The sequence below is a fragment of the Pieris rapae genome, chromosome 13 (genome assembly GCF_905147795.1).
Source record: "Pieris rapae chromosome 13, ilPieRapa1.1, whole genome shotgun sequence".
Taxonomy (NCBI): Eukaryota; Metazoa; Arthropoda; class Insecta; order Lepidoptera; family Pieridae; genus Pieris; species Pieris rapae.
Window position 1 is genome coordinate 6658454 of NC_059521.1, and position 13413 is coordinate 6671866.

General features: G+C 32.1%; 1 protein-coding gene across 9 annotated transcripts in view; it reads right to left on the reverse strand.

Annotated features, from left to right (window-relative positions):
• Positions 1-13413, reverse strand: part of LOC111004234 (probable nuclear hormone receptor HR3) — an 81302-nt gene that overhangs the window by 37835 nt on the left and 30054 nt on the right. Inside the window, exon 1 of one of the 9 annotated variants that reach the window (XM_045630671.1) lies at positions 1288-1420. The exons of the other annotated variants lie outside the window; for them this stretch is intronic. The gene's annotated coding sequence lies outside the window, so the exon portion shown is untranslated. Of the gene's footprint in view, positions 1-1287; positions 1421-13413 lie in introns of those variants that run through there. 9 annotated transcript variants of the gene reach the window in all.

Below are 13413 nucleotides of genomic sequence, written 5' to 3' on the forward strand. Positions count from 1 at the left end.
TTTGAATAAATGGAGAGGGATGGATATAATGGTATGCGCTTCCCCAGTGAAACGAAGCGTTTTTCACTTACTTTTAAAGAAATTCAACCATTGTTAGTTTGCGCTGAAAGATTCATTCAAATGCGTTATTTTGCTCTTTTCAAATATTTTTAGTGTATTTTTTTCATATTTATTTCATAATGGATGAATTCTAGATTATTTTAGACAATGTAACTTTACATTGCTCGATTTTTGACTGCGTACAATATAAATTCACGATATTATACGATATGTTAAAGTACAACCTTTTATTGGGATATTTAGTCTTTGGTTGTCACGTTGATATGACACATCAACATTAGATCTTAGAGATTTGGAGACTTTGTATTAACCATACGTTTTTCATAGTCTGTAATATTTGTATACATTCATAACTTGTAGATAAACTTCCATAGTCAACATTAAGTAACATGTAATAAACGTTGTGACACCCGCGTCTATAGTCCATCGTTAGGGCTACCAACTAAAAAAAATGTCAAAATGAAATTCTGTAGGTTTTATATATTTTTATGACGTTTATTTTAGTGATATTTTTTTTAATGACAGCACGTTATCATAATAATGATATATGAATAATATAATATAATAATATAATATAATTATATTATTAACAGGTATGCTTTAAATTTAATTAATACCCCAATTTTTTTTTGATGTACATTCATTAATTTTTTTATAAGCTACTGCCATCCTTATGTTAAAGTAAAGTATATGTTTCGACATAGTTTGCTTGAAAACGTTTATCTATTTCATAGTAACCGAGATATCGTTCAGTAGTATCACCTTTTTAAAAATGCGGTTTGATTCTTTGAATAAATATTACGTCTATTTTCTGTGTATTTTAAAAAGGTTATTTATTTAAAAGTAATTTTTGGAATTGAAATAGGGATGTCCTTATTTCAATTCCAAAAATGACTTGATGTTTATATCGGTATTAGTCATATGATTTTTTCTAAGTGCGATTGTAAAGTTCTAGTTGACATTAAAGTAAAAGTAAAAAATAATATTTAATCCGTAACATGTAACATCCAATTAATTTGCCGAATTTAATTTAATGCGCTGAGAATTTCGCACGGAACTCATCTTCACTAATTAACCAATTAAATTAATTAAAATTTCGAGTTGAAGAAAGGCGTATTAAGAATACAATGCAACAGTTGTTACATCATTCTACTTTCAAACCGAGTTGTGAAAACCTGCTAAAATCCACACAAAAACTTCTTTCACGACACAACACTGGCCACTTACACGTCACAACACTGAAAAAAAATCGAATTCGAATAAGTGCACGGAATTCATAAGGCCCCGCTCACAACGACGCGATGTTGCAAGCGGGCCATCAAGGGAGCAACTAGGAAATGAACAGGCGCGAGGCACACTACCGCACGCTCCCACACTCAAGCACGTTATGTTACATGTATAAGCTATACGTATAGGGAGGTGCGTTAAGTTAAGCACATGTATTTATTTATACATAAGGTAACTTATATTTAATTATTATATGCATAATTTTTTTAAACTATACGGTCATATTTAACTTTAGATGAGTAAAACCTGTTATCAACAACCACTAATGCTATAATTTTCAACGCACTGTTTCAATCTTTAATTTCAGTTTAAACCATAGCGGTTTCAAGAGAAAAATGTTACAGCTAAACAACAACCGTTATGTAATAACAGTACGCGTGAGTGGGACGCTAGCAGTTTCTAGAGGCGTTAGAAAGAGAGGTCCGACATTGTGTAACCCAACACAGGGAAAGCTCGTACGTACTTTCTTCGTACAATGATTACCTTTGCGACTTATGTTTGTGGAAAATTTGTGAGTGTGTGCGTGGCTTTTGAATTTCGAACGTAAGGTCGTAAGTGTGCGCGGGAAAATTTTCAATATGGCCCCTGTTTTGAAAATGTGTCGGAGTAATTTTCGGTGCTGTTACCACGTGTTTGAGTCTATTTTTGATGGAGCACTCGTTTGGCAGCAATTCGAGTTCAATGACATAGGGTTTGGCATATGTCTTGGACCTATTTTTTCACTGGTAGGCTGAAGTCCACAAAAGATGCAATATTTTCATAGAAATAAAAGTGGGACATGCGTAGTGGGAGCATCATCGGATTTTCCTCAAAAATAGTTTCAACTTGAATCGTGGAAACAATTTGTTAGCAAAATATTAATGAGTCGATGTAATGAGAATTACATGAAAATGAGGACACGGAGATAGTTGCAAATTACAATAATAAATTAATCATTCTTAGTGACGCCATTCGATAAGAGAGGGCGCTGAGTTAAATATTATATGACTTGTTTTTCATTACACGTTATTATTATTATAGAAATTAGAAACGAAGTGTTCCTTTTTAAATGAATATTCAAAAATATTTTAACGATTTAATTGAATTAATCTACTGCAAATGTTTACAAAAATATTGTTCTTTTTTGAGAAATTAATAAATTACCTACAAGTCTGCTACTGCTTTGACATTGCAATGAATTTTTATATTCTCATAAGCCTAAATTTTAATTGAGCTTTGTCTCAAAATAGATGCATATACTGTAAATTGCTATTGCATCACAACGGAGGAAATGAAATAACAGACATAATATTTATATGTCCATCTCTTCCTGTCGCGATAGCTCTATCCTTGTCACACTTGAGGAAAATCCTATTTGCGCGGCGGAAGAGAGTGACGTCTGTCTACGCCGCTCTTTCATTAGCGTTAGAGTGTATTCCTGTTTCGCTTGTGCAAGGCAACAGAGTGCGTTGACCTGTCCTTGTTGCCTCTGTGTGCAGCCTTGCTTTACAGTTATACGCAGAATGTGTACGTGTGTGAGTGTGCATCGTAAGGGCTGATGCACACGAAGTCAGAATTTTTTCATGTTACCTAATGTTTCGTGTACATTGTAATACCTAATTAAATATTTTTTGTTTTTATGCTCTTAAGTCAAACCTCATACTGCTGGCTCTTATTAACAGTTATCCTTACCTGAAAAAGAAAAAATCAATTAGAAAACCCGTCCAACGTCAATACATATATATTTTTAATTATTGTGTTAAATATATATTATTTTTATAAAAGAATAACGTAGAATTAAAAATTTAATTAGTATTTAAAATGATTGGCTTAAAGATATATTAAAAAAAATTACAAGCCTGATGCATCTTCCAACGCAAAAACGCAATGAAAACACTAATGAAACGAACCTAATGTATACGTATAAAAAAAGTTGCGTCAGAGCCCATAAAAAATGTCTGCTAGGCGTCAACGCGTTACATCACTGCTTGCACATGTGTGCGTAGCGCTGTATCGGCACGTGCTTGATTCACGTGTATATTACACACATAGACATTCTTTTGTGGTATGTAGGTTTCATACCTTAATGAGTACTTTTTTAAAAGCGCTGAAAAGGGAAAACTCTTTGGTCCGCTACTAGGCCTTTGAATCTAACGTTCTCTATTTAAATTTTACCTTGATTAGAGTTTTAAAAAGTTCTAGAAATTTTCTCACGTCAAAGAAGTGTTGAAGTTGATTTTATTTAATTAATGATACCAAGTGTTGCGATTCAAACGTCAAGGCGGTCATTAAAGGTTAAAATTTTAACGTTAAATAAAATGAAATTTAAAACAAACGACTTTGAATTTATTGCCCGTACCTTTTATAAACCATTAAAATTGTTACAATTAAAAAACCAAGTATAACTAATTTATTTCGAAATACTATAAAAGCAATTAAATAAAACAGCGTGTTTAACAGTTGAATCACTAAAATCTATTATCCTTGAATGAGCTTGCATTTGCATTGAACCTAATATTCACTTCGCGAAGTAATTATTATAATACCACAGATTATACAATTCAATCGAACATTACGATATTATTTTATGATAGAAGTAAAAACCTACCTAACGGAAACACTTGCTTCGCTGAAATTGAACCAAGGATAGAGTAATGTTCCATAACTTAAGCCCTCATCCCAAAAGAATTGTTCAATTCAATGAAAATATTGAAATGGTAGCCATGTTTCTAACACCTGTCTATTGAAAAGGTAAACTATCATGTAATATATGCCCCAAGCAGATATATATTTTATGTCTAAAGTACTACATTAAGTACGGCAGTTTTAGTTCTTTAAGTTTAAAAAAATTACATAAAAATAGTCTTTTTCAGTTTCCGAAAAATGTGGACTATATATGTTTTTTTACATAATAGGGGGAAAACGAGTCTACGGGATGCCCATAAAAGGCAGTAATCGCAGCACATCGGGCATCAGAGTAGACCCCCACCGGGAATCAATTCCACAGTTCGCTAGTTCGCAAAAGAAAGTTCCTTGTGAAACGGACTGTGAGTTCCAGCTATTAAGGTGATGCCGTGGTGTTGAAACGAGGCAGGAGTCATCAACCTGGATAAATCTTCACTTGTACAAAACATAATGTCTCTACGTACAGAGAGAATCAAGCCGATCTTTTGCTGATTTTAGTCGAAAGACAGAAGCTGGTATTTGGGACCCCTGGCCCAGAGATGTGAGCAGTATATATAGTTACAATTTATTGTATTTAAATATACCATATCTCTTAAACGAAACTGACTGTTCACTAGGTAAAAATATACCTAATTGAAGACTACATGGTACATACATTCTTTATTCCAGCACGCACTTGTAATAATTAGGTATGGTCAAATATACGAACATACGGTTCACATCCTCCTTTCTGAAATCAGTTAATAAACAAAAGACGTGTATAGCGATTTACAATCTATAAATGATACCTGACCTAGCTTAAACTTTACGTTCTGACATAGTACGCATTGACTCATACACAAAGAACTGTTTAGAATAAGAATTATAGTTATTAAATCTATGGTTGAAACATCAACTCTTTGATCTATGGTAAATGATGAGCTATAATTAACATTTAATGAAAGAGGTTTTATAGCATTATCTTTATTTAATTTAGTTTTAAATTAATATGAACCTAACATAAATGAAATTTAAATTTTTCCATTTTTAAATTGGCGTCTTGTGTACATAAAGACGTGTTGTGTATTTCTCCTTCGTAAATTTGGGTGGTGTCATATAATACTTAATTTACTTTACCTAAAAACTAATTTTTCACACTACAAATTTTATTTTCTTTGTGATGTAAATAAAGTGAAAATTATTATAAAGTTTTTATTAATAATCATGAGCTTATACCTGACCTACGACAATTTCTAGATAAAGTACCTAATACACATTTGGAATGTTCTTATATTATATGGAAATCTTATTTTCGAATAACACCGTGAAAACTTAAGAATTTTCAGCATAATAAAACAGCGTTACATGTACACTCTAGGTATGTACAGATAAATAAAAAGGACATTAAAATAATCAAAACACAGACGCTAAATGTCACATATTGTCGCATATTCTATGTTTGTTTATGTTTGTAATTTGATCTTTTTTATTCCATTTTAAAAAAAAATTATTTTAATTGGTAAAATGTATGTTTTGTTTTCTGTCACTTAGGTACAGATTGACTGAAAACACAGTGGTGTTTCAATCAATTTCAGTTACTGGTGACAGAACTTATAGCCAACTTGGGCTCATTTTTGATTAAATTGATTGTGTTTATTTTATATTTATATGTGTGTGCTTTAATCAAATAAATGTTTTTTTCTTCCTACTTATTGAGATACGAGGGCGGTCCAATATACCATACTGGAAAGTAACTACCTACTAAAGCCACGAGAGAAAAAATTAAAAAATCATTATAACATTCTGACTCTTTTCCTCAAATCGTACTTACGATACGATGAAAAGAGAGATATATAAAGCCAAAACGATGCAATAGGATTCATTTATTTTTATGTATGTATAAGGATAGTCAGCTAAGTCTGACTCCCTAAGGCTCGCTGTAGTCACACTTTGCTCTATTGTCTCTGAAGCTGTGCGTAAGAAATAGCTACAATATTTAGAAAGGAAGCTTTTGAACTTTACTATTTACGGGTTTAATACAAAAGTTAACTGATTCCAGGATTTAAAAACTTGTTAAGAAAATCTGGTTATTAACAAGATCATAATTATTCGATGCTTTTTAGAACGTATACCAGTCCTATAAATCTAGATTGCGCTAAGACTATTTGTAATACGGTTTAATAGGGCCAGATGTGCTCCAAATTGATTGGACAGAGGCACTTACGACTTGCATACCAATGTTATAAAGTATGTACACGGAATTACGAGAATTTTTTTATTACCTTAAAAAGCTTGGTTTTTATCTATATATTAAATCCTATACAGAGTAGTGGTAGCCAAATAGCTTAACAGTCAGGTTCGATTTCTTTGTTTTCTTGACTTTGACAAGTTGCGCATTTCACATTCGAACGGTGAAGGAAAACATGATGAAGAAACAAGCGGCTGATCGCGGGCTTGATTGGCTATTGCAAATTGATAAATTATAAACATACATAGAAAGAAATTACAATAAAAAAAATCAACATGCAAAAGTCCAAAGCTAGAAATATAAATAATAATAATAAACTTACTTTTCATTAATTTATAACCGATTTTAAATAGAAAAACTATTATTATTATCATTAATCTTAGTAAGAATGTATGACAGCCTATTCTGTATCATTGGCTAGCTGGTGTTAGTTTAGGCAGACCTACGCCGGTTTTCGTGAGGTTACAGAAAAATTATCATTGTGTTAAATTCTTAGGCCGTGTTTTGAAGTCTATATCAAATTCTATCATCGAACGTTAAGGCAGAATGGTATAACACCCTTTCCATTTCCACGTCTGGCGTTTTACAACACAGCCTCTGTGGCCACCTGCCAGAGGTCTTTCCGAACCGATACTACTACAAGTAAAGACCCCTGCAGGTGTCCATGGGCGCTATCACTTTATTAAAAGTGACCTGTGCGTTTTCCCCCTGTCTCATAAAAACAAATAAGAGTAAACTGATTGTCTAAGGCACATGCAAAATAATAATAATTTAATAATACTTAATATGTACATAATACATGTTACATGTATATCATTTATATTTACTATTTAGACCAGACATTAAACACAACACAGTGGGGGGGACCACTCGGGAAAAAAAAGAGTCGGCAGGCGAAAAAGAAGATAGGCTGATGACCAAATAGAAATAGCAGGAAAAGACTGGCTAACGTTGAAGGAGGACTTAACTCAAGAGGTCTGTATCCTCAGGCTTAACAATTAGCAATAAGAACATCGACGCTAGTGTTCCAATTGAAATATAAATGTTGTTAATTAAATTTTTTGAACCATACAGTTTTAGGACAGTTTTGCTATACAAAGAGGTATACGATACGGAGATGTACGATGTCAATAAACAAGGATCAGTTGGCATAGGTGATTGACACCTATATACTAATATTATAAAAAGGAGATTCGCTACACGATATGTTAAACAAAAAATATTAGTAATTTAAAATTCATATAAATTAATAAAAAAAAAAAATTGACCTAGAAAAGGTTTAGGCTGTATATTATAGATAATCACACGTTTTTAATAATTGGTATTATTTTTAAAAGCAGAGTACAACTAGTAACAATACAATGTATGGGCCTTATACTAAATTGTAACTAATATAATTAAGAAAAACAGTACAGCGGAGATTATTGATTTAAACATTCCAATTATAACGTTTTAATTTGTTTTAGTGTTAACAAAATATTTATGAATGCTTTAGTACCACGTGTACCACGTGAATCTCTTCTCAATCTCTTCTTCAATAAATGAATGAAAACAAAAATCTGCAATGCATTCTCTTTAAAGATGAAGTCAAAGAGTAAATCAAAAGGAATATCGTAAGTGCATCAGTTGCACATTGAAAATAGCTAGAATGATTAAAAATACGACATTGACCAAATTGTAGCTGCATTATGCAGATACTAAACACTGTATGTGCAGAATTGGTAATTTAACTAACACATGGACATCTAGTTACGTAAATTTTCTATAGGTACGCTTGTGACTACACCCGAGAAGGGTTTTAAAATAATCCTACGAATTGTTTTCGTTTATATTTTAATCGTTGAAATAACCGTAAAACGTAACGTAACGTTACGTTTCAACAGGAAGCTTATTCATTTAACATAAAAATGTTAAATGAATGAAATCTTCTGTAAGCAAGATAGTAATTTAATTATATATTAACAAATACAAGGTATATTAGCTATATACTAAATAGCAATACATGTTAATGTATATATATCTATGGTTGCCACAAAATACAAATTCCATAAAGTAGAAAAATATTCAAACCAAAAGACTTATTTTCGTTCATGCAGCGTTTTAACAAATGAAATTATGTATTTTTTTGTTGACGTCGTTGTTGAGTTTTTAAACATAGAGAAAAATATATTTAAAATAAGTTACTGTAAGCACATTACATTATTAATAATTCTAATTTAATGAGAACACAATCACAGCGTTTATTAATGATTTTATAGTATCAGATGCATTCAACAATATTATTCTTGGCTAAGAACGCATTGACTAGTCACGAAAAACCACGCAGTGTGAACGCCGAAAAAATACAACGCGATGCGCTTAACGCTAGTGTGCGTCACAACGATGTGTGCGTGTGACCCACTTACGAACGCGTTCGTCTAACTTCGGTCGTTTCCGTCGACTCGCACGTTTACCGCCATCTTATAACCGCCCAGTGTACATTGACCTATGTGAGCTGAAGTCGGAACCATTTAAGTGGACAGATAAGAGGTCAATGTATATTGGCCAACTAAATTACGTACATTGTCAAATGTTTACACCTCGATTTCACTGATATCATCGTCTTTCGTTTGTTTTACTTCGGAAGTGGTTTACTTTCATTTTCACTCTAATTTAAACTGATAACGTGTGGTTATCAGGTAGGCAATGTATTTCTTGTAAATACACATGCATTGCATAAATATACTCCCTATTAAAGGATAAATTTGTTAGGAATTTTAAAAAGATTTTAAGGATGAGATTATGTATTAATAAAAGCATAGTAAAGGAAAGTACAACGCAATAATATAATAGTAGTACGTTAGATACTGCGTTATTATATCTAATATTAATGTACCAAGATGGCCTGTTTTGATTAAAATAATTAATCTATGCGACTATTACGTAATAAAATATGGTATCATGCGGAAACAAATAAGGAAATTTGGAGCAGGTGCGATTTGTTTTTTGAATTCCCTACTTTAAGAATTTATGTACAAGATAATAATATCATATACCCATCAAATTATTAATAATGAAGGTTATTTTAAATTTTTGTCTATATTTAAAGGTCTTCAGTGGCTAAATAATTCTTCTTAAAATATGCTTGAAATTCACTTATAACGTCAAAAATCCCCAGAGGAATTACTCTATCTGTCAAATATCAGGTAGGCAATGGCGGAGTTATTTCGCAGTCCCAAGAAGAAGCATGATTAAGGATATGATCGTCTTCTTACTACCCAAGGCCCATATGTGTTACTTAGCACTTACGATTTTAGAATCCCATTGTATGGCTTAAACAAATAATATCACGATCTCTATAGCGATTTCGTCACTACGCAAACAGGCGGAGAAAACCGTGAGTCAAAAATAACTTTCACCGTTAGATAATGAACCGGTTGTTCGAAGGTTAGCTTTGGCTTTTTAATGGTATATAAATGTTAGGCACAAGACAAAAGTATGTGTGTAGGAATTCTATCGCACTCCCATCGGCAAGGTTTGGTCTACGCACACACAAGAAATCCTCATATTGTTGTAACATTAGTTCAGCGTGCGATTCGGTTCACTGAGGTGGTAGGTTCGATCCCCGGCCGTGCCCCAATGGACTTTACTTCGATGTGCGCATTTACCATTCACTCAAGGAAGTATGAAGGAAAACATCAAATCAAAAGACGACGGCGTGTGTCAGGCACAGGAGGCTGATTACCTACTTGCGTGGAAAATGTTTCATCCTAAATCTTTTTAATAGAGGATATGCTGTTAAAGATATTGCTATGTTTTATTATTGATTATGGGGGGCAAACGAGCCTACGGGACGCTCAAAAATTGCAGTAATAGCAGCCCATGGATAGTGGGTGCGTTGTCGGCCGGAGTATACTATCTGATGTAGTTATGGGAAATCAAATATTGATCCGAATTCGCGTAAGGCGCAGGGCAGGCCGACATTTTCACGGCATCGTTTTTACTTATCGCTTATGTATATATAATAATAGTTTTTTTTTTTATTAAAGCAAAATAATTATTTGGTATAAATGGGCCGATTACTACTTTAGTTAAAACAAAAAAAAACGAGTTTTGTTCTTATGTTTATTTGTGAGTTTCAGAAATAAAATAAACCCAGAACCTTCGAATTAATCACATACAAAGAAATAATGAATGACATATAAAAAAAGAAATACAAAATTCTATTTCCAATAATATTCAAGATTATGTGTTGCAATTGTCACGAGAGGAAAGATAGCAAAACTAACGAGCTTAACATATGAAAAGTTTATCGACAAATAAAAAAATCGATAGTTACGAAATGGAAAACTTCTAAACACGGTAAATAAAACAGCAAATTATAGTTCCAAAATGATAAATAAGCAAAAATTTTCAGGGTCAATACTAAAAGTCCGATCAATTGTAATCGCGTGATACCGAAATACGGTGAAGGGCACAATTAAGTAGTATTAATTAGTATCCTGCATAATATACGAGAATCATCTTACAGCCAATTAAGATTTGAACACGATAATCGATCGATGATTTTGATAACATAAAACTTCTATAAAGTTATGCTATAATCCCAGAACTCTCATTAACAACAACACCTAAATATAAGAAAATCAAACAAAATTGTTATGACACATTCTAGGCTTATAAAAACAATATTAGGTCGTCTTAATACAGCTGTATCCTCTTTGTATCTGGGTAGAACGAACATGTTCCGTAGTAAATTAAAATTTTACACTGGGATACTGTCGATGTCATAGAACATAAAATGTACTTAGTATATTCTGTCCATAAATAAACATTGTCATTTCAAATGTTTGACTCTCAACGTACCAAAGAGTTGGTTATATGTCAAAGTACATTACACTCAAAGTTGCGCAATAGACGCACAGACTATGTTAGGTTGATAGATAATAAAATTTATTAGAGCCGGTTTCCATCTTATTACTTTTTTATTCGTACTCTGAGCCACGTATTAACAAATAAATGATTTGATAACAATCTATATTGTATAATACTTTATTTAAATAAACAAATATAATTTTAAATTTAACTTTTTTAATTTGCATCTGAAAATGTTGCATTCGCACTTATATTCTGTCGCGTGTCTTTTCAACCTTGTTGTAAGGTTATTCACATTGATGGGAAAACTATAGATAAGCTGTGGATTTTCGACGCCATTTTGAAATCAGTCTTAAATAATGTCGTTATATATTCCACTTATTTTAATGTTAATTAGTCGTAGGTACCTAATGTAGAAGACAGACACACACTGTATATAAATGCAATATTGGCATAAGCTCACGTGACGAGAAATTCAACTGCCGAAAAATATTTTTGTCAGGGGCCCGGGTATACAATACTTTCCATTAATTATTTTAATTTCATTAACTGTAATTTGTAAATGTTCGCGTCAGTGTTGCCAGTTATATTCAATACACTTGGTTCTTATTAGTGTAGTTTCAAATTTCAAGAATAAGACCTTTTTATTTAAAAGTCTTAGGTTACTGTTTAGTGAAAGCTTAATCAAATTTCTTTGTTTTTTGACGATTTGGTAACGTCGTAAATACTTTGTGTTACGTATGTTTTACAATGCAAATTGAATACTTGCAATATTTGCAGTTTTTTTGAAAAAATAGGAAAATAAATCCTTTAAAAATATGTTAAAGAATGATGAAGTATCATCTTGTAGTGTACATAAGAAAGCAGTAGTGCGCATTAAAAATGGAACTCAAATCTATGATTTAACGATAGAAGGGTCGCACATCCGCACTTTTGCGCTCATAGATAGAGCGGCCTTGCGTGGCTGTTCAACTCAGTCTCAGTGACATACTTTTGACTTGGCTACGAGCCGTCAGAAAACACACGCCAAATCCAACCTTAATGCCAGTTCATAACGCTCTATTTCGTATGACAGTCTTATACAGTTTTAATTGAGACGCTCGTAGTGCTATCCTGTCGCGAATTTCGAAATTTAAAATTTTATTTCGCGTAAAGTTCTTTTAATGAGGAAAATAATTTGTGTCATCTTGTAATAAGAGATGGCGACACTCGAACCATTTAAAAAAAAGTAGGATTTAAAATTAATTTAAAATAATATTTTTATTAAATTTTATAGTTAAGTAATGTAGATATTTTATTCTAGACTTCTATTAAAAAAGTTAACACTAAATTAGACAAATGCTATGATTATTTTGAAATCTTAAATATATCCTTTTCATAATAATATACCAATCCTTTCAATATATCTTATCCTCAAACTTCAAAAAAAAAATCTGTAAAATAATATAAATAACGGAGTAATCTTCTGTTTTTACGAAAAATATTAGAAATACAATTTTAAAGCAAGTACATAAAATTATTACAGACAAGGATACTTAATAAATAGGACTCTAGTTTCTTACATTTTTGTGTAATTTATCAAAATATGTCATATTTTACTTAAACCATTGAGATTTTAACAGTTCATATTCATATATTAAGTAGCCTTCTGAATGTATAAATTATAATTTGATAAGGAGTGTTGGCAGTGTAAGCAACTCAAAACGGCGCAGTCGTGCGTTCAAATCCACAAAAATGTACGCAATTAAAACTTTCTCGTACGCCACAAAAAAATCGACGACACCTGTCAGACACAGAAAACTCGGACACTTGACTATGAAATGTTATTCTATAGAACAGATGTAACGTTTGGGCATATAAGCGCCACTTGATTAACCAACCTTAAGAATGAGAAACGGTCTATCAAGGACAAGCGTATAACCCGGTTTCGCCTATCAATTGTATAAAAAAATAGCAATAAGTTGCGACAATTTCAATATGCCGGGTTTCGACATCCGTCTAAGGTCGAGTTTCACTTCGTTTACAACAATTGGGCGGAAATTGGTTTAGTGACAATTAACTAAACTTATAAGCGATATACTTTACATTGATATGCTTAATAGTAAAATTAAATAAATCTAAATCTAAACAGTCATATTACAAGAAACATCGGATTATTATTTTTGGTAGAAATCCCGTCCCAGCTTATGTTAAGCCGCCCAGGGACACACATTATAAGGACATAATTTTTTTGCTAAATAAGTATACCTTTTGCATTCTCTATGATGATAAATACTCTTTTGATAGGTTAAAAATCAAAATTAAAAAGAAATGGGGCGGAC